General features: G+C 34.3%; 1 protein-coding gene across 18 annotated transcripts in view; it reads left to right on the top strand.

Moving 5' to 3' along the window:
• The window catches only part of TENM3 (teneurin transmembrane protein 3), a 2352866-nt gene that overhangs the window by 2150773 nt on the left and 181558 nt on the right, over positions 1–20535 (top strand). The window lies entirely within an intron of this gene.

Raw genomic sequence — 20535 nt, 5'->3', positions numbered from 1 at the left:
CCATTGGGGGAACCAAGTAAAGGGGACACTGATTTCTCTATTATTTCCTAAAACTACATGTGAATCTAAAATTGTCTCAAAATTTTCAGTTAAAAAACTGGTTAGCAAACTCTTTCTTAAAGGGCCAGGGGTAAATATTTTAGGCTTTAAGGGGAACATGAGATGGCAACGGCTCATTTCCATTGCTGCAGTGCAAAAGCAGAAGCAGTCAAACGAATGGGCATGGATGTGTTCTTTTGAAAATTTGTTTACAAAAACAGGTGGCAGTGGACTTGTAGTTTGTAGACATCTGCTTTGAAAAGAGACAATAGCTGTGAATATTCTATCTTCTACTCTCTCCCAGAGGAAAAAAAATGGTAACAAAAACTAATTATAGATTCATAATTCCATTTACAGCTTATCTTTGTCTTCAAAATTTTCTTAATTGTGTATTTATACATAAAGTTTATATATATAAATATATATATATATACACACTTTCATTTGTTTTAAATATTCTACAAAGCACTACTTGAGTTCAGGTTTCTCTCTTACAAAAATAAGAAATCTTTTTAGACCGAGCACTGTGTTATTCAAGGAAGAAATAACATGGAATTTCTCCTAAAAATCTCATTTGTAAACATGAATAGTAACCAGTTAAAGAGTAAGGTTCCAAGTTGAAAAATAAACATTTCTGTGCTTTCTGTTCATTTTGTTCATTATATCTGAGAGTTGAGCATCCTCTGGAAGAGTTTAGGCTGTGCTTAAATAGTCTCATTTTTAGGGTATGATAAAGCATCACCATCAGCAGAATTCAGCTTTATATAAGAGTGCACTCAGGCTTATGTTTCAGACAGTGTTAAGACAGTCCACTATATGAGGTATGTAATGTATTCAGTAGCTTTTTGGGTTAACTTTTGTTTCCTCTCCACCTTGCCACATCATGAGCATAGTTTTAAGAAGTCAATTCAGTTCCCCATCAATATCAAGTTTCTTTCTCCCAGTATGTTTCTTTTTCCGTCCTCTTCATCTGTTTTTCATGTGAGTGACTTGTGTGGAAAAGCACCCTGAATATGGCATAAAAAAGAAAAGAATTTGCATTAAAGAGACATATGTATTTAGTTTTTGATCTGTGCTGTGGAGTGTTTCAAAGATAGACTTTGCAATTTAAAGGAAGATGCAATACAAATACTGCAATGCACTGGTGAGAAAAAAGGAAACTTTCAATAAGTACAATGGAATACAAATATTAAACAATCCTATATGGATTTCCAGAATGATTATTGTGATTAGAGCTAAGTAGGGTTAATATGATGAAATCTCATGATTTTTAAGTAATTTTAAAAGATGAAAGGTATTTCTGAAAATATTTTGAAAACTCTATGTACATCCCTCTCTTTTACCCTGCCCTTCATTTAATCTGTTGTTAAAGGTAATCAGTTTACTCTATCTCTTACTTACTTTTGAATCTGAGCTTACATCTTCATCCCCATTGCCAGGGCTTTCAATTATGTGCTCAATACGATACTGCAAATACCTACTAACTTTCATCACCCTTCATCACCCACCACTCACCCAAATACAGTATACACACACACACACACACACACACACACACACACACACACACACTCACACTCCATTCTCCATGCTGCTGCCTGAGTACTCCTCATAAAATGCATCTCTGACCTTGTTATTCATTTCCTTAAAACCATTTACTAACTCCCTGTTGCTATTACAGTAATATTTGAATTCTGCAGTCAAAATACAAGGCAACACCCATCAAAATATTTTCCTCTCTATCTTTCCTACTTCATTTCCTATCCCATTTGCCTTTCTTCTGCCATATCCCAACATCTACCCACACTCTTTCTGCTCCAGCCTGTCTGAACGATTGCTTCATGGTACTCCATCTCACCTCCACGCTTTTGCCTCTTTCCCAGTTGTCCTGAAGGCTTGCTTCTCTGCCTGAAATATGCATTCCTCAAGACAACAAGCATTATCTTATCAGAAAAGGCTTATGGGAATCTTTCAGAAGTGAGCATATTTTATGTCTTAGATTTTTTACAAAAGAATGTTTAATCTGTTTGTATGTTTGTATACCCAAGAGTGGGAGGGCAATATAGTGTAGTAGGAAAAAAGCTTTGGAGTCAGACACAGTGGAAGCTCCAGTAGGGTAGCAAAGTATCTGTTTAACTCATCGTTGAATTACTAGTACTTGGTGAATACCTAAAATACTTTAGTAGTTCAGTGTTTATGTGTTGTATGAATGAAACAATTAATAAATATCTGAAGGAGATAATTGTGTCTTACACTTTAGAATTGGGTGTGATACCAGTCCAGGAGGTATTTCTAAAGATATTAAATGCTGACCCCTTTCTGCAGTAGTGCTGTAATGAAGTTGGGAATAAATATCTAAATGGAATTAACTATTAATTGTAATAGTTAATTTCAGAAATAGCAATGGAGTCATCAACAGTCAAGTAGATCTACTGTATTAACAACATAGAAAACTTAATGAACTGGAAGAAAACATATAGATTGGGGTTATTTATTCTGCTTTAAAATCTATAACTGTGGTTATCATGCACATAAATAATAGCACTTCCTTTTTCCAGCTTCAATTATCTTTACATTTACTATTTAGCGATCTATAAGATATCTCACCAAAATATCCTAATATGGAAACATTTCTAAGCCATAGGTAAAACCTAATTTATTATTGTTTAAACTAATATAGCTCTCATGCTATGATTGGTATTCGGTACATATTTGTGGAATGAATGAATGAACTATTACTAAATGAGTCTGCTTAGCTTCCACGCTTAAAATGTTGGTCATCACTTCCCAGGCAAATTGCAGTCACAAGATCCTTGTAACCTGGAAGAGCAGCCAGGTCAATCTTCCTCCGACTTCTGTTCTCATAATAAATCCCTTCCAAGGAACCTCTGTGGCCTACCAAGTCAAGTGCAGTCTTCCACTTGGAGTCTAAAGCCATCAGTTGGCCCCACTTTGTCCATCCAGAACTCTCTCTCAGTCTGCTTTCCAAACAACTGTAGCTGCTCAAGCCCAGACTTCTTTATGATTGCTGCTTGACTTCCCTAAATTCTCCCTCCAAAGTTGAGCTAAAGGTTAGCCTACACTTTAAGCCTTCCAGTCTATCCCTGCACAAAGCAAATGTTTCCTTGTGCACTTTCCTCATACAGTTTGAATGCTTTGCTTTATTTTTGCACTTGTGTGGAATATGTGTTCTAGCTGCTTCAGGGATATAAGTCCTGTCTCCAAAAAGAGCATAAGCTCCTGGAAGCCAATAAACCTGTCTTCTTCTGACTCCACAGTACTTGAACATTATTGGGTAAATAAAATGTGGACTGTGGCGTGGCAGCAGTGAATCATTGTTGCTTCAAGAAGGAGAATAAATTTATGAAAACAAAGTTGTCATTTGTATGCAGGATAGAATGGAGTCAATAGGCAAAGATGTCAGCATACTATTTTTTTTTTTTTTTTTTTTTTGCAGAGCTTCTCCCTAGTCAACAGACAAGGGTTTTATTTAATAAATGAGAGAAAGAGAAGAAGGGATGATAAGGGACTATATATCGGGTGATGCAATGGTAATTCGGGGAAGGGACGTAACCAGGGATATTTTGAATAAACTAACAACAAACTTGGTGATCAAATATAAAGGATCAAAGAGAATGAAAATCAAAAGCATCATCAAACTTTTGGGTAGAAAATGGTGATTTCATTGGAAAAGGGAAAAGTTTAAGCTAGAGGAGATGGGTTGGGCAGAGTTTATAGAAGGAGGAGGATAAACTTCGTTTTGGGCAGATTGACAGTTTACATAGAGAAGACAAAGATGTGTTCCTTTTAGGTGTTTTAGAAGAAGAATAGTGACATTACAGTGGGCTACAATGGATTTTTTAAATTGTATCCACAGATTTGAAAAACTTGTATTTTCCCGCCAATGCAGATGTTTTATCTAGATTAATTTTCAGGGATCATACTTTACAGTGATTTTTTAAAATCACATGAGTTTATTTTAAAGCACGGTTCTTATGGTACTCTGGTATAAAGAAAGTTCATTGAAACATTCATAGTAGTATAATTTTGTTGTAGTAATTCTCTATTTAAATTTAATAAATCGGTACCTGCTGCAAAGGATGAGACACACTGGGAACTAATTTACCTGTGAGAAGGCAGAGGGGCAGCAGATGAAATCTTGGTTCTTCTGGTAAAATTGCATGATGCTGAGGTTTGTTTTAACTGCTGCTGTTTCTATTACCTTAAATAGGACATAACTATGCTTGGGGACCATTAGAGGGCAGATATCAAATCTTATAATCAGTCTTGATTTTTTTTTTCCTTAAAGAGGTTCAAGTTCACTTTAAAGCTTAGAGAGTTTAATTAAAGTAAGTAGAGACAAAAGTACTCTTTTGAGAGCTGTCATTTCTCTTAGTGTGACACTATTAATAATGTAGTGCAATGCTATTTTGGAAGTTTGGTTCTTTCCTTGTCTTTTGTCTTGTTCTGACTCCTCTACACTCTAAATGAAAGGGGAATAAAGCACTTAACGGAAGGTACTATACTAAACTCACGATCTCTTTGTGCACCCCGCTATCTCTGACCTCAGCTGTAATTCTTTGTAGAAAGAACCCTTCCTAAGCTCTGTTTTTTCCTTTCCCTTCCTTTTTTATTGTGAGTTGCTTCTCGCAACATTTGCAGGGTTCTTCATAAAGATTTTTTTTTCAATCAGGATGAAAATTAGATCATGATGTGACCGTTTCATTGTGAGTGTAACTTCACTTTTTGACAGCTCCATTAGATGTGCCCAGTTATAAATCTTCATATTTCTGACCTGCCTTGAAATCAGAAAGTGTTTTCATTAGGCTAGTCTTGGTGAGCAACAAGCATGAATGAAGGGCTGGCAGACATCACAGCTTCTTCGAGGAGCTTCCCTGCTTTAACGCAGTGCCACGGCAAAATGTTTACTGCTAAACCTGATGATTCAGCTTTGATTGCTAATTATGTGATACGTTTTTGAATGTAAAGAGTGTTTCTGAGGTCACTTTTCATTTTTATGCGTGCAGTAATGTGTTGTGTATAACTTGGATTTCACCATATTCGTTGTTTGAAAGTTAATTAGCATTCTTCGTTAGAATGCATTCTACTTTGCTTGAGTAATCATTTAATTGCCTCTGTCGTTGTCACTTGATTTTGGTGAATATTTTTTAAGTCAAATTCTGTATTTAAAGGGTGCTACATCTAATTGTATTGGCATGCAAAGAGCCAATTACTAAACATGTTATTATAAATTATACTTTTATGCTTTTCTAATACTCTATAACATGTAGATTTTAAAAAATTAAAAGTACCCAGTGTTTTAGCATAATAGGTAATATGTAAGAAATTATAAGGAAAGCAGATAATATTTTGTTTTGAATATAATATGTGCAGTTGACCCTATTTTGATGCCTGCACAAAAATATCAACAGAGCAGTATATGATTAAAGTAAGAAATTAAAGAGTTAACAGTTTTTTCCAAGCCAGAGGCCATTAACTTTTAATAATGCTGTCTCAAATATTTGTCTTTAAATTTCTGGTGATAATCAAAGATGAGCCTATGGGATTGTGCTTTGTAGTATTGTTTGTTTGATAACTATAGTAATCCCTTAAGAACATTAGGGAAAATATTTTATGCTTACATTAACAACTATTGTGAGTTTGTAAAATAACCTGCCAACCCTAAGATGTATTATAAGAACAAGAAAAAAAGGAATAATGTCTAGGACCTTGCATTTTTTAAAATTATTATTTTTAGAGATTTTTTTTAACGTAAAATATATTTTTGTTTCTTAGCATACGAAAGAGATGAACTGGCTTCAGAAAATTAAAAAGTGAGAACAAAACCCTGCCCACATATTAAATAATATTAAACTCTTATAAAACTGGAAGGTAACATCCAAATTGTTTTTCATCTGTATTCCCCATCTAAAGTGCAACAGTTTCCCTATAATCGAGTGCTTCTGTTACTCCTGCTGTGTTGTCCTCTCCACTCTGGCCTTTACTAATGCCACGCTGACCCCAGACTCAGTAGAACACGAGCCTGTCTTCAATGTAAAATGGAATTTCGGTAGTACTGTCTTAAAGATAACATGTCCTCTTCATTTTCTTTTTGGCAACATGCCTGAATCAAAACTAACAAAAATAATAATTATTATTTCCATAGAAATTTGTATGGAAGGTTTTGGAGTCATATTCTGTGGCCAATGCCAGAGTTCTCAATTTCTGTGAACTTTTTTTTCCCTGCTTGTGAAATAGGAATAAATACTGAAAACTTAAGGTGGCTGTGAGAGTATATAAAATAATGTGTGTTGAGCACAGAGCATAATGAGTTTTGAAAGCTTTAATGAGTGTAAATTTATTGTGTGGATTCCTCCCTCTATTATGCAGCCCTCCCCATTTTACATTCGGAATCAACGAAGTTATATTGAACTTAGACTTTTAGTAATTTATTTTTAGATTTTTAGTAACTTCTTTGTGGAATTACTTGGTATTTACTTATAGCTAGCAAAAAAAAAAAAAGAGGAAAACATGTACAGCAGTTCCTTTTTTTTCCTTTCTTTAATTTTCTTTTTTTGTTGTTGTTTTAGAGAAGCGCATCATATTAAGCACACAGTATTTTTGAGTGTCAGGGGTTAAAGGAATTGTTATAGACTGGATATGGACGTGTTGGAATGCTTTAAAAAATCGATTCTAGCTAATGGAGAGAATGTTTTTAAAGTGAACTATTGCCATTCCTTCAGTGAACCACACACAGCAGAAAAAATTCAAGTAAACATTGAAGGAGAGGCAAGCTCTTCCTTATAAAATTAATGAGAATTGCAGTGATCTGCCATGGGGAATTAGAATTTGAAAAACCTTTTCCATGTGCATTATTCCCTAATGTGTAGAACCAGATAAGTAGACTCTAATTTTAAATGTGCAATTATCCAAACAAGATGAATGTGCAGGGCAACGCTGGATAAGAATGTCGATCTTAATGTTAATATTTTTATTCTCCGTTATAATAGACATATACTTGGCAAAAGCCACATGTCTGTGAGATCCCTAAAGATCACAGCTAACTCAAGAGAGATGTAGTCAGCTTTCTCTTACATCAACTATGGAGATACAGCCCCAGGGAGACACATCCCAGAATAAGACCCTTGCTTTTGTCCTTTATGATTTTGATCAGCTGTTTTATCTTAGGTAGATTTATATTTTATAAAATGAAAAGTGATAAAGTGTAACAACATTTGAGACTCAAAATTAGCAGCCAGAGCTTTAAACTGTGTGTATGTGCGTACACACACACACACACACACACACACACACACTCTCTCTCTCTCTCTTAAAAAACTCTACAGAATTAATGGATTTTTCTCTTTAAACTGAAAAAAGACTGTAGAACTCATAATCTATCGCCTAATTTTACAGATAAAGGGAACCAAAACTGAAAGAGTAGAATACATTAGTGATAGAGCCAGGACCTGAATAAGTTGATTTATGTTCAAAGCAAAGAAAAAATATCAGACATAAGAATTTTCTTTTTTTCGCTTTTATCCTCTTAATTTATATATAAGTAAGACTATTATGATTCTGGGTGATTAATAAATGAAAATGATTTATATTTGTGTTTGAGATTCAGAAATTTTGAAATTAATGTCAGGATACTAGATTCCTCTTAAAATATGCATAAATTAGTAATTATATTTTTAAAATAAGTCATATATTTTTGCAGCACAAACCCAGTCAGCATTCAATAGTTAGGGTATACTATATCCATATACAGCATATTTTTCTTACTAGGAAGATAATACACATGGTAACTGATGAAGGTTTTGTGAGCTATGTGTATTTGGCACATAGTTTGATTATATATATAATAAAGTAATTTACTAAAATATTTGGGTAAAGGCAAATGTATTAAGACTGTGCAAATGAGAGTGCAACAGATTCAAGTAGAAAATTTTTTTTTTGATAAGTAAATTCTAATAATATAAGTTTCACCTTAGTTCTAAGAATCATCATGATTTGCAACGGAAGGGCATATTTATTGTAAACCCTGAGCAGTCTTTCTGAAACCTGAAAAAGATTTGTGAAAACAGCCTGCAATAAAAATCACACACGCTTCATAAAACACTACTTGATAGATATCACTTGCACCATTAAGAACTAAACGACAAAGGATGTAATTTCAGTTCTGGCATGCAATATTAATCGAAAGCCTTTAAAACATCTTGCTGATGGGAACTATGACAACGTGACATTGAAGAATTATGCGCTAAAGACATCTATCTTAATCAGATTTTCAAAGTAAATGCCATAAAACATAAAGTTGTTTCATTCATCTTTACATTTTCATGTGTTTCGGTGGGAGCATCATTTTCTAGTGTGTTGCTTTAAATGCAGAGGTACAAATTCAATACCTAAAAAGTGTGAGTTCAGTGTACAGAACTGAAGCAAATTTTAGCCAGTCACCCTACATGCACAGGGAATTATTTCTATACTAATGTACATTCTTTCCATCTTTTGTACTAGTAATATATTATCCTAAGTAAGAACTCTAAATGATATTAAGAGATATTTTTGAGAATTAACTGTATATTTACCTTTATAAATTTAGAAATTAATATAGTATGTTTTTAAAGACCTCCCATAGAAAGAAATTATTTTGTGGGTGTACTCACACATAAATGTCTTTGGCCCTAAAAAAAAACTATATGGTAATTAATTTTAATGCTTTATTTGAATAAATGGGAAGTCTGGAAAATAAGACCTTACGTTAATGTAACACTTCACAATTTATAAAAACACTTTAATATACATTATCTCTTTTAATCCTCACAACACTTATGTAGAGGAGTGATTATTATCCCCATTTTACAGATGAAGAATTGGAGAATTTAGAATAGGAAGTTGATTTGCTGAAAGTTACACAGTTATTAAATTTCAGAGAGTTTAAACGCAGGTGTTGTGGACTGAATCTTTGTTTCCCCTAAAATTCATCTGTTGAAGCCCTAACTCCCTGTGTGACTATGTCTGGAAATGAAACCTCTAAAGACATAATTAAGTTTTAATGAGATCCTAAGAGTAAGGCCTTGATTTGATAGAATTAGTTCTTATTAGATAAGGCACCAAAGAACTCCCTTGCTCTCTCTCTGCACGATGTGAGGACACAGGGAGAAGGCAGCTGTCTACAAACCAGTAAGAGAGCCCTCACCAGAAACAGACTCTGTGGGACCTTGATCTTGGAATTCTAGCTATCAGAACTGTGAGAAAATGCATTTCTGTTGCCTAAGTCACCCAGTCTGGAGTGTTTTGTTATGGCAGCACATGCAGACTAATTCACGAGGTCTTCTTTAATCTTCTCCACTGTAAATCTAGTGCTCCTTTATCTCTTTTATGGGAAATTTTAATAAACTGGCACTAAAATATTTGTAGACTCATGAAATAAAAGATCAGAAGATCTGCGAAAGAGTATCTTAGTTACCTGTTTCTTTTTGAACCTCTGTTTTGAGAGAAAGGTTTCTAGTGGTAATTGGCATCCAAAAGAAAGTGGCAGGTTTCTAGCCTCAACAAATCATGCTTACTACTATTTTAAAAGGCACAACAAAGCCTCAGAAGATTCAGATCATTAATCCCCCAAACAATAATAGTACCTCACATTTCTATAGTACTTTGCAGTTTACAGAACATTTCATATACGGGATCTCATTTTGATACTAGTTTTCATAATATCTCCCATATTTAGTATTATTTTCACTGTACCATCCTGCTTTCTATTGGTGATAAGTCATAAAGCAGCAATATGTATATGTGTGTGTGTGTGTGTGTGTGTGTGTGTGTGTGTGTATACATATATTTGGAAGAGGCTTTTAGAGTTATACACACAGAAACACTTACCCCAAAATTACTAATGACAGAGAAGGGAATTCAGCAGTATGCGTTTGTCAGCTTCAACTACGACCCTATTTCCCTTTTAATCCAAGAGCATCATTACATGGTTTCCACTTAACAGATCACCCTCACTGCACATGGCAAGAGTGGAAAGGATGCATGGGTTCCATTGAAGTCTGTTGCATCTACATAATATTTCATGTTTGTGACAACACACATCTCTGCAAGAGGCCATAATATAATTGGAAGGAAACTTTAAAAAATCTGATTATATTTAAATGTACGACATTTACAGACAAATATGGTATCAAATTATATGTTAGGGGAAAAAAATCAATGGCAAAGTTTATATTTTGGGAGGAAACAACATCAGCAGGGTTGCTAGGTAATTTTTGTGTGTTCTCAGATCATTTATTTCTTCTATAGTTGCTGAAATATTTAAAAATAAGAATTAGAAAAAGGTTCAGGGAAAGTAGGCAAAATCTCTTTTCCTAAAATTAATTAATTGTAATTTTTAAAATGTATCATAATTGTCATCAAAACTTTTTTAAAAACAGGTTAATTTTATTTCAAATTTAAAAGTTGCATCTTATCTTTTTACATACTTAGTTTCATAAGCAATTTTAATATTGAAATTGGAAGTAAATTTAAATTTGATATAAAATGATTTTCACTATATGTACCTTAAGATTTTACTGTTTACAATATAATATAGCATGGTTTATTTTAAAAATAAAATATTTTTAATAGTTATAACAAGATAGTATGGTAGGATATTTATGGCATGAATTAATATGGTGGAGTTTTCATAATATTTACATTTAAAATAAAGTGGGGATTTTTTACTCTTTATCCCTTAAATGTTTTATATATATAACTTCCGATAATATGATGAGTTTTTAAAATCACCTTAAATTTTTAATATTTATAGCACAGATAATATGTTTCAAGAAAATATTATGTATAACAAGAAATCAAGAGAATTTTAAAGCTAAAATCTTTAAATTCATTGCATGACCGTACCCTACACCCCAACCCCAACCACTTTTTTTTACAGAGCAGAAAAACCAAGACCCAAAAGTTAATTGATTTATATGTGATTACATTTAGTTAAGCAAAGCAAATGCTCAATCCTGTCTTCTGTTTCCTTTCCTGGTTCTGTATTTTATACCAGACATTTACTTTCTGATAAAGAATATGAAAAATTTGGAAATTATTATTTGGAATATTGTTTGCTTTTCTTATTTATAAGGCAATTGTCACATTGTAAGAGTTTTCAGTTGCCTTTTGCCTGTCCTTATCTATATTCAAATATGTGTTTCATTTATATCATATCATATATCTATTTAAAATTAATAAAAATTGTGCAAAAATCAAATGCTCATTAGGTAATGTGAGAGGAGAGAAAAGTGTTTATTGATTGCCAACAATTTTATTGTCAAGATTGAGATAGCTTCTTCCCTTTTGCTTACTCAGGTAAAAATATTTTTAATGGGTAGAATATTCTGAAAAATACACTGAAACATTTTAAAGGTATTTTTATTCATGTATAATAGGTAAGTTTTATGTATGTTTCTGTAAGAAATAATTATGCAAAACTAAGAGCGTCAATAGAGAGTAATTTGTGGCATTAATAGCGTTAAGCACATTGAAAGGTGAGCTATTTTAATAAGCAAAAGATAGCCAATTACATTTCTTTCTACCTACTAAAATAAGTTAGGGTACTTGACAGTATAGATTACACACTTTTGAGCAGCAGCCGTAGAAGCCAGAATATCTTCAGAGAGAGGTTATTGCCATTCTAAAGAAATTTCCTTTCAAATAAAACAAGTTAAAAAAAAACAACAACTGTCATCCAATAACAAAAAAAGAAAAGCAGCGATAATTTATACAAAATGAGAAAGAGATGAGTAAGTTTATGTTCTATATCATTTCATTTCATAGCCATAAGTGTGGTATTAGGAACTTTGGAGAAAGCTGTTTAAATAGCTCTAAAGAAAATGTTATTCTTGCCTTCTGGAACTCTTATTGGGGGTATAGTGAGCTTTCCCATTCTACCTCTCTTGTCTTGACTCCTTCATATGTAAGCATGCTTAATTTTTCTGATGCCACCTGAATGATTTTCCCAGGTTTCTTTTCCAATTCACTAGTACTCTGTACTGTTGTGTCTAATACACTGTTTAAATCATCCAATAAGTTTCTAACTTCGGTGGCTGCATTTTTGATATTTGCACACATTTTTCTTTTTTAAAACTGCCGTTTATTTTTTCATAATGTCTTATTATGTTTTTAATTTTCTTAAGTACTTAATCGTTCTAAACTTACTATAGTTTTATCTGATCATCTGAAGTTTGGGGGAAGATAAAAATCCCTGCTATTTATTTTGTGTGTAGCATTTGGCTCACTGTGGATTGTTTCCTCTTAAACTTTGTAATTTTATACTGTAAATTTATTGAAAACAGAGTTTTATCTGTGGAAATTCTATTTGACTTGGTTGAAAGCATATTCTTTTAAAGAAGGTTTGCATTTGTTTCTGCCAGGTGCCCCAGGACCACTTTTTATATTAATTTCTTGGCCTGGTCTTCCAGAACTCTGTTGATAGTATAAGTTTCAACCTCATACTCTCCAGAGAAGCCCAGGCCAGTGGTGAAATTTGCAGGAGTCGTTTTGTTCTCCATCCAGAGCTTAAGACAACACAGTAACATTCCTTATTGTTCCATTTGCAATGAGGAAATTTTTTTTTAAGTCTACTCTTACACTGAGGGTATAGCACTTCAAAGAGCCAGACCTTATGTACGGTCTCAGTAACAATTGAGGCATTCTCTCTTAATTCTTCCGTGTGTATTAAAATAGTTACAGAGACTGGCAGATCTTGTCAGCTCTGATGCTCTCAACATTTTTTCTCTCCCCTCTATTACTGGCCCATCCTTTCTTCCCAGTTCAGTTATAGTACCCTAAACTATAAGTTCCAGTGGTGCACTGCGATTGTTGGCTGTTTTGTTCACTGCTGTATTCTCAATGCCTGGAACAGAGGAGGGCAAGAATTAGACACTCAATAGATACACTAAATGAATTAATCCAAAAGGTATGTATTATATTTCACCCAGCGATTCTGGGTATTTTATAGCAGTGGCGTTGACAGGTTATCTAGGTTGCCACATTGCTTGAAATATAGAGTACAGTGGGCTCTCAAAGAAAAAAGAGAATGCAAAGATTTAAAGATTCATACTTTGATGATTTCTTCTAATCCTCATTTCAAAGAATGACCCTAAAGAAACTAAACCAAATTCTCATTAACTCAATAAGTACAATAAATCAATTCATCTGTGCTCACTTAAATACTACCCTCTGATCGGTACAAATCTTCCTTTTACACCTTATTTATCTCAAGGTTTTTCATACCCAAATGTCTTGATATAAATAGCCGTAGGATCGGTTGTCTGATGGTGAAGGTGATAAGAACAATATTGTTTACTTATATAGGATCTTATGGTTTTTAAAGCACATTTTTGAAATTTTCATTTCATTTGCATGTGCTGTTTGAAATGTTTAAGTGAAAGCTAATTTGTGGTGTTAAGTTTTTACACAGCGCCATATTTTAACCAACGGCTTGCAGATATATGTGCTTTCAAATACTTGGCTTGTGTGACAATCACTAGATAAAATAATGAACCAGAGGAGTAAGTTTGTGTGAACGTGATTTTCTGAATGAGGTGAAGTCTTTCTTTTCCAATTTCCATTATACCATTTTACGTGGTTACCTCATTAATATTGTATTTGAGAGGTCAGGTAGGGAAGGAGAGGAGGAGAAAGCATCCTGAATATCTACATTTTTTTTCTTCTAATATGAGCTCCACTGAGTTATTACGGTCTTATGAAAATCACATCTTTCCTTAACTCATTTCCCCATTTATAAGGAAAATTCTCACTGCTTAATTTTTTTCTTCATAGGGAATTAATGACAACTAAATGTCTACTGTATATATATGATTTTTCTGGGCAAAAGAGACACTTTTATATATAATTTACTATTTTCAATGTCATAAACAGTTTTGAATGTATTATGTATCTTTCCTAATAGCTCCTGAAAGGTAGCCAGATGGAGGTGTTGTTACCTAAATTTACTATTAGAAAATCAAGGGAAAGCGGTTTCCCTTGAAAGCAGTTTCCTTAGTAAGGTCACTAAGTTAGTTGATAATGGAACAAAAGATTAAGCTAAGTCCAAGAATTAGATTGTGATTTTCGAAATCAAAAGCTAACAATGATTTCATCCTTGTACACTGGGAACATTCACTCCAAACTCTGGTCACTATAGTTAGAACTAATATTAAAATATACAACAAAAAGAGTTGTATATGTTTTGTTTTGGTGACCTGTTTTAAGAAAGATTTTTTTTTTTTAAGTTTTGGGAAAAAAAAAAAAAACTTACATTTTGTTTGAGACAGGTAAGACTAGGTAAAGATATAGCCAGGAAGGAAGTGAGAATGAATCTATTTTATGACGCAGCAACAAAGGCTTTAACCCACCTTTGCTAATCACCAGTAAATGGCCTTGGCTCCTAAATGTTTGTCTAGTCCTACATGGTCTAGTATCATATTGTAGACTCTTAGAGGGCAGGAACCTGAATTTATTCGTTTATTCAACTTGCTGCTGTTAGCATCCAACAGTAAGCAAGCCATAGGCAGATGAATGCCTAATAGGTGTTTTGTGTAACAGCTTCTCAGTTTGGTCAAGTTAAAAAGCGGTTTTGTTCTTTTGTGTTTCTCTCTCCACCACCCCCTTTCCTCTCCCCTTCTTACCCTCCCTCCAACTGCCTCTCTCCATCACCCCCTCCCCCATTTGTCTTTTGTTAGCAGACTTGACTCAAACTGCAAACCATTGTTTTAAAGCAGCACAGGTATCAGCGTCTACCTTCTGTCTGCCTGCTAAATTAGAGTACTTCTTCCCTGGGGACATTTGTAGCCAGCCCACAACTGAGATCTAGGGAAGGAAGAGTAGGACAGAATAGTGAAGGAAGTGGGTGGGACAAAGCAGTTGGAGTAGCCTTGGGACACCTTGCTCAAAGCAGTTGCCAGCCCCATTCTCCTCCTCACCTCTCATCTCACGCTCACCTGTCAGTTTCTCCCTGGTGAACAGAGGCCCACGCAGACAAATGCAGACATACACTCTCACAAAGGTATTTTCATCTCCCAGCAGGGATTATTTTCTCTCCCAGCTTTCCTGTTTGAAAGTCCATTTCCACTCTGCTCCCGGAAGACCGCAGCCCAGGGCTGTGAACCAGACGGGGGCCGGAGCTGATAGCACGGAGCGTTCTGGAAGCTATCAGTAGTCTAGGCTTTTAATTTTAAAAATTCAAACCAGCAAATAGGCCCAGATATGTTCAAAAACCAGGTGTTCTTTTTTTTTTTTTTTTTTTTTCTAATTCTTGAAATTATTCAGTGGTCATACTAAAGGGGGGAAAAGAAACTCAGACTAACCTCACAACTATGAGAGCAAATTCCCTTTTCTGTGGGGAATGGCACGACATTCGTTTGTTTTAGATTCCTATGACATTTCTGATTCTTGTTTTCTTACCTGTTAAAGGAAAAACATTTTCTCTTCAGACATATTTGATTGTGTGCTCTTACTTCTTGTGATAATGGTATTAGTTGCTGACATGGCTCTTCAATTACTTTGTTTTTCCTCATGATGTTCTGCCCTGAAGGGAGTTGTTTCTTTCCTAACCATTAATAAGTTACCATTTAGCACTTACTGTATGTCAAGCACTGTATCTTTTAGGTCCTTTAAATAAGCACAATAAAATAAATGAAGCTCAGAGAGTTGTCTAACTCATTCAGGAAAATATCCCATGAGACACAAATACCCCCATTTTACTGTCATTTGTCTCTGTGGCACCTTTCACCTCGCTGATTCATAACAGCAGAGAGTCGCTATCCAGGAAAAGTTTTTAAAAGTTTCTTTTCTTCCTTGCTGCAGAGTTAGTTAATATGCCCTACGTTTTCTTGGAATTGGGGTTTTATAAGTTGCTTGAACTGAAATCTACCCCACTGTCAGGTAGCTTCTGTGGCTCCTAGCACTTGTGTGATCTAATGGTCAGCACACCTTATTCAGTCTGTACCATCCTCCAAGTTACTACCCCATGCTGAGAGGTGTAAGGTGACAGCTGTCAGTGACACTGGTGAAGAGCTACATTGTGTGATAGTAAAGGGCTGAGTAAAATGACCAGTCTTATCCATCTAATATGTAATAATAAAATGTGAGTTTTTAAAAATATCTGCTATAATTTCAGTTCAATTTATGAAACCAAAACCAGCAACAGTTAGGCTGTCATGAAAGTTATATGAGCAGTAGAAACTTGAAAAAAGGCAGTGACCTGAGTAAAGAGGCTGGTTAAATATAATATATAATTTCCAGTAAAAGTAGTGCCCCCAATTTTTTTTAAAGATAGGGAAGGATATTTTGACAAAATAACCTATACCTTCTCCAAAATATCTAGTTTTGAGCATTTATAATCATAAGCTTTAAAATATAAGAAAAACATACTGTATTTAGTAAACTACAATATATATTTCATATATTATCTCATATCTTATATAATTATATTTTATGTATTGTATATATGTTATATAATCTTTCCATTACTTGTACATCTTCAAAGGCAGATTTTAAATATTGGAACATCTGCCATGATTCCAATGAAATATTCCCAAAAAACAATTTCTGGCGTGAGTGTCATGGTACCCTGCCTGATGAGAGGTGCAGTTATTGCATAAATGTCACCAATCAATCAGCATATTTCCAAGAGTCTTTGAAGTACAAGGCTTACCGTGTTTCCCCGAAAATAAGACCTAGCCAGAACATCAGCTCTAATGCATCTTTTGAAGCAAAAATTAAGACCTGGTCTTATTTTACTATACTAGTGATATGATATGATATAATATGATAGATATGATATGATATGATATGATATGATATGATATGATATGATATGATATGATACACCAGTCTTATTTTACTGTAAGACTGGGTCTTATATTAATTTTTGCTCCCAAAGACGCATTAGAGCTGATTGTCTGGCTAAGTCTTATTTTCAGGGAAGCACAGTAATTTCTACTTGATGAAAACAGAAGTGTGTCTTTTTTAGAACTTGAAATCTGTAGGATTTGGATATAGAAAGATGGAGGAAAGTGTCTTTCTGGATAGAAGCTACTATGCATAAGTGGAAAGGTGAGAGGGATATAGTGGGTACAAGCTTGACTGGCACAAAGATGCATGAAGAGGATTCATGGGGAAACTTTTGCAAAAATATTTGGGGGGCTATCTTTGAACAAGTATAACATTCACCTTTAGAGTTCATTGTGTGTTTTATAGGCACTGGGAAGCCATTTGGAAGTTTCCAGGAATAAAATAACATGTTCAGAGCTGTGTTTCAGGAGCATTAAACCTCGTGACTCTGTGAAGTCTGATTGTCCCATCTATATCTCAGAGTCATTATGTCCAAAACTTTTTCTCAAGTCTGTGCAAAGCCTTATTCCATGGATTAGCGTAAAGCAAATGTTCCGGTTGATGTGTTGGTGGCTGTTGTGTGGATCTGTCCACCTGTGTTAGATTCTAAGTGCTTGTCTCCAAGTCTAGACCCTATTCGCTGTTTCATGAACCTTAGTCATGAAACTTTCACTGGATATTCAGTTGTGCTTCCTATAGGGACTTCAAAGAGAATCTTCTCTGTGTTCTCAGTACTGTAATAGTTACACTTTTCTAAGCAAACTTTTTGATCTTGAAAAGCCTCCAAATCATGTAACTGATCATGTTTTCTCTTTTTGTTGACAATGAGATAATTTAGAACCAGATTTGCATCCTACTTTAAAATATATATACAATGATGCAGCGGGCATTTTGTCCACTAATGTCATATCTGGCTTTATCTTACCTTTCCCACTTTCAGTTTTTCTGTTACTCTATCTTCCTTTCTGATTATTTTTCATCTTATCTAGTTATCCTTGTAAACTTATTCTATCTTGAATAAGTTGATATAGATAAATACGTATTCTAACTACTCTTATATCCTATAAGCCAAATTTTCTAGAGCTAGCATTTTCTTGACCGCTTGCTGAATCCTCAGATTTCGCTTCTGTTTGTGATCTACTGCAGAATTTAAATTTCTGGCCATCCAACTCATCTCACTCAGACTCTGTTCCATCATATTTATTTGTTCCATCAACTTTTAGATTGGCCTTAGCTTTTATTATCTGGATTTGTCCTATTGGTAGATCTCCTGATTACATAGTCAAATCAAATGAGGTCCAGCAGACAGAACACACTATACTGAAATATCCTGGGCAGACAGCTGGAAAGAGCATGGATCTTTGCATGAGGCCTTGTACATTGTGAATTCTCAATAAATGCTTGCTGAATGGATGAGTGAACCTAGAGAAAGCCACAGCAGCACTACTTATTTTTGGAACCTTAAATGGAAGCGTCTTCCCACTGTTTATGTTTGATTTGTTTTAAGATTAAAAATCTTAAATTTAACATATTGCAATGTGTGATGATAATAGATCTTAAAATCATATAATTTTCAGTCGCAATCTTAATATCCATAACATTTTACGATTTACATAGTGCTTTCACCTACTGATAGCATACCCTTGGAATCTAGAGGTTTGATAAATGTTTGTGGGATGAAACACTTAAGTGCATGAATAAATTAATGAATGAGTGCATTTCATCAAATCCTTAGATTGCACTAATATCTACGTAGATGGGGCAATTATATTTCCATATTACAGATGAGAAAACTGAGGCTCACTGTCGTGATGTCTGCCAGAGTTAGGAATTAAATTTGGTGTTCTGACTTCTGTCTTACAGTACTTTCCTCGACCTAGTATAGTATCTAATGTATAATTATTCTATGTGACATATATAATACAATACCACTCTTTCCCGGTGCCGTGCTTAAAAACAGAGTCATCTGACCCATGCCTCTACTTTTTTCTCAGGCACAATCTTAATACTTTTCCCTTTGAAATGTTTCTCTCTTTATTTCTATTCCATCAACACCAATCTAGTCTAGGCCCTCATAACTGTAGCTTATTATATGGTCCTATAAGCATCTTCTTAAAATGTTCCTTGAAGATACCCATAGAGATTCTAATCATATGCACTGATGGTGGGGAGGACAAAGCTAAATAATGACTTTATGTACCTGAAGCATAAACCTCCCCTGAATTTTAAACTGTTAGTTGCATTTTTTCTTGCCCCATTAAAACTGTGTGCTGTGTTAACCCTGCCATCCCCTCAAAAGCTAATTTCAATTTAACTGAGATTTAGACACATCACATTCATGAGCACCAAAGCAATGGACAGAGCAAGATTTCTGTATTTTCCAACATGGGGATCTTCAAGAATAAGGACTGTGCAAGGAAACAGCTTATATTTCATATATTTAGGTGCTAGCTCTGTCCCTCATTGCAAGAGTAAGAAATTATCAGTTGTTAAATGATATGATATGGATAATTAGAGACCACTAGAAACATGCAGTAATTACTGATATTATATGCTATGGGAGAAGTTAATTGTTGTACTCTGTAAAGAGATTTGATAATATGTATTCTAACTGTTACATATCCTGTATTCATTTCATGTAACTAGAATTACAAGGTTAGACTGTATTATTTGGCTTAACAATCACTGCTGGAGTTCACATTGTAGATGAAAGATAGTCCCTGTGTTTCCTAGTCTCTTTTAATAGGTTCATTTACATTAATAGCATGATTTAATACATCACTTTAAAATTATATTGCACTTTGAACTACGGTTAGTCAAAATTGACGTATTTTGTGTATGGAACCATAATAAGTTTGGCATTGACTTAAGGAGTCATCTGTTTGCTAAAATGTAGTATTTGTGAATTGTAGTATGTCCAAAACTAGGTAAAAGTAGAGATTGAAAAGTAGGTCTGCGATATTACAATAATTTGTGAACTTTACCTTGTGACTTCTTAGCTTTACGGAATTTTTTTTCATGGTTACCATCTAGCACTGTGTTTATAATTTGAAGTTGCTGGATCCTTTATGAGTCTGGTTTAAAACAGAATTTTTGGACGGCTGACATAGTGGCATGAGTCGCGCTGGTCACCTATGACTTACTCCAAAATGTAGTTCTACTTCATACTGTGAAATTGGAAAATCTGTTCTGTGTGTGTTGTAATGGATGTAACGGTCATTAAGTATATGAGTCTTCTGACGTTGTAATCAGATGTGATTCAGTCTGTTAAATATCCATGAAACAACATCTGCTTCACAGAGTGACCTTCTGCTAAAGAATACTTAGCGTCTATTAGTAGATCACAGTGCAGATCTGCCTTATTTGGAATGCACTAAATAGAGTAGTCTACTGCTGTTTAGCAACTAGCTTGTAATAATTTATTGCAGTTAAATAAAGCTTACAAAAATTCCATTAAATAATTATAGGGATTATATGCATTTCAAAAACCTTTCTGTTCTACTGAAATTACCCATTTAATTTCAGGGTTGGTTTGTCAAAAAAAGCTGAAATCTACAGGCACGTTAGGGGAGCTGTCAAACGCTGTTTTCTGTAGGTGTTAATAAAACCAGA

This window comes from Rhinolophus sinicus, linkage group LG04 (genome assembly GCF_036562045.2).
Source record: "Rhinolophus sinicus isolate RSC01 linkage group LG04, ASM3656204v1, whole genome shotgun sequence".
NCBI classification, from domain to species: domain Eukaryota; kingdom Metazoa; phylum Chordata; class Mammalia; order Chiroptera; family Rhinolophidae; genus Rhinolophus; species Rhinolophus sinicus.
The sequence above is the reverse complement of the archived record's forward strand: the minus strand, read 5'-3'. Positions and strand labels throughout refer to the sequence as shown.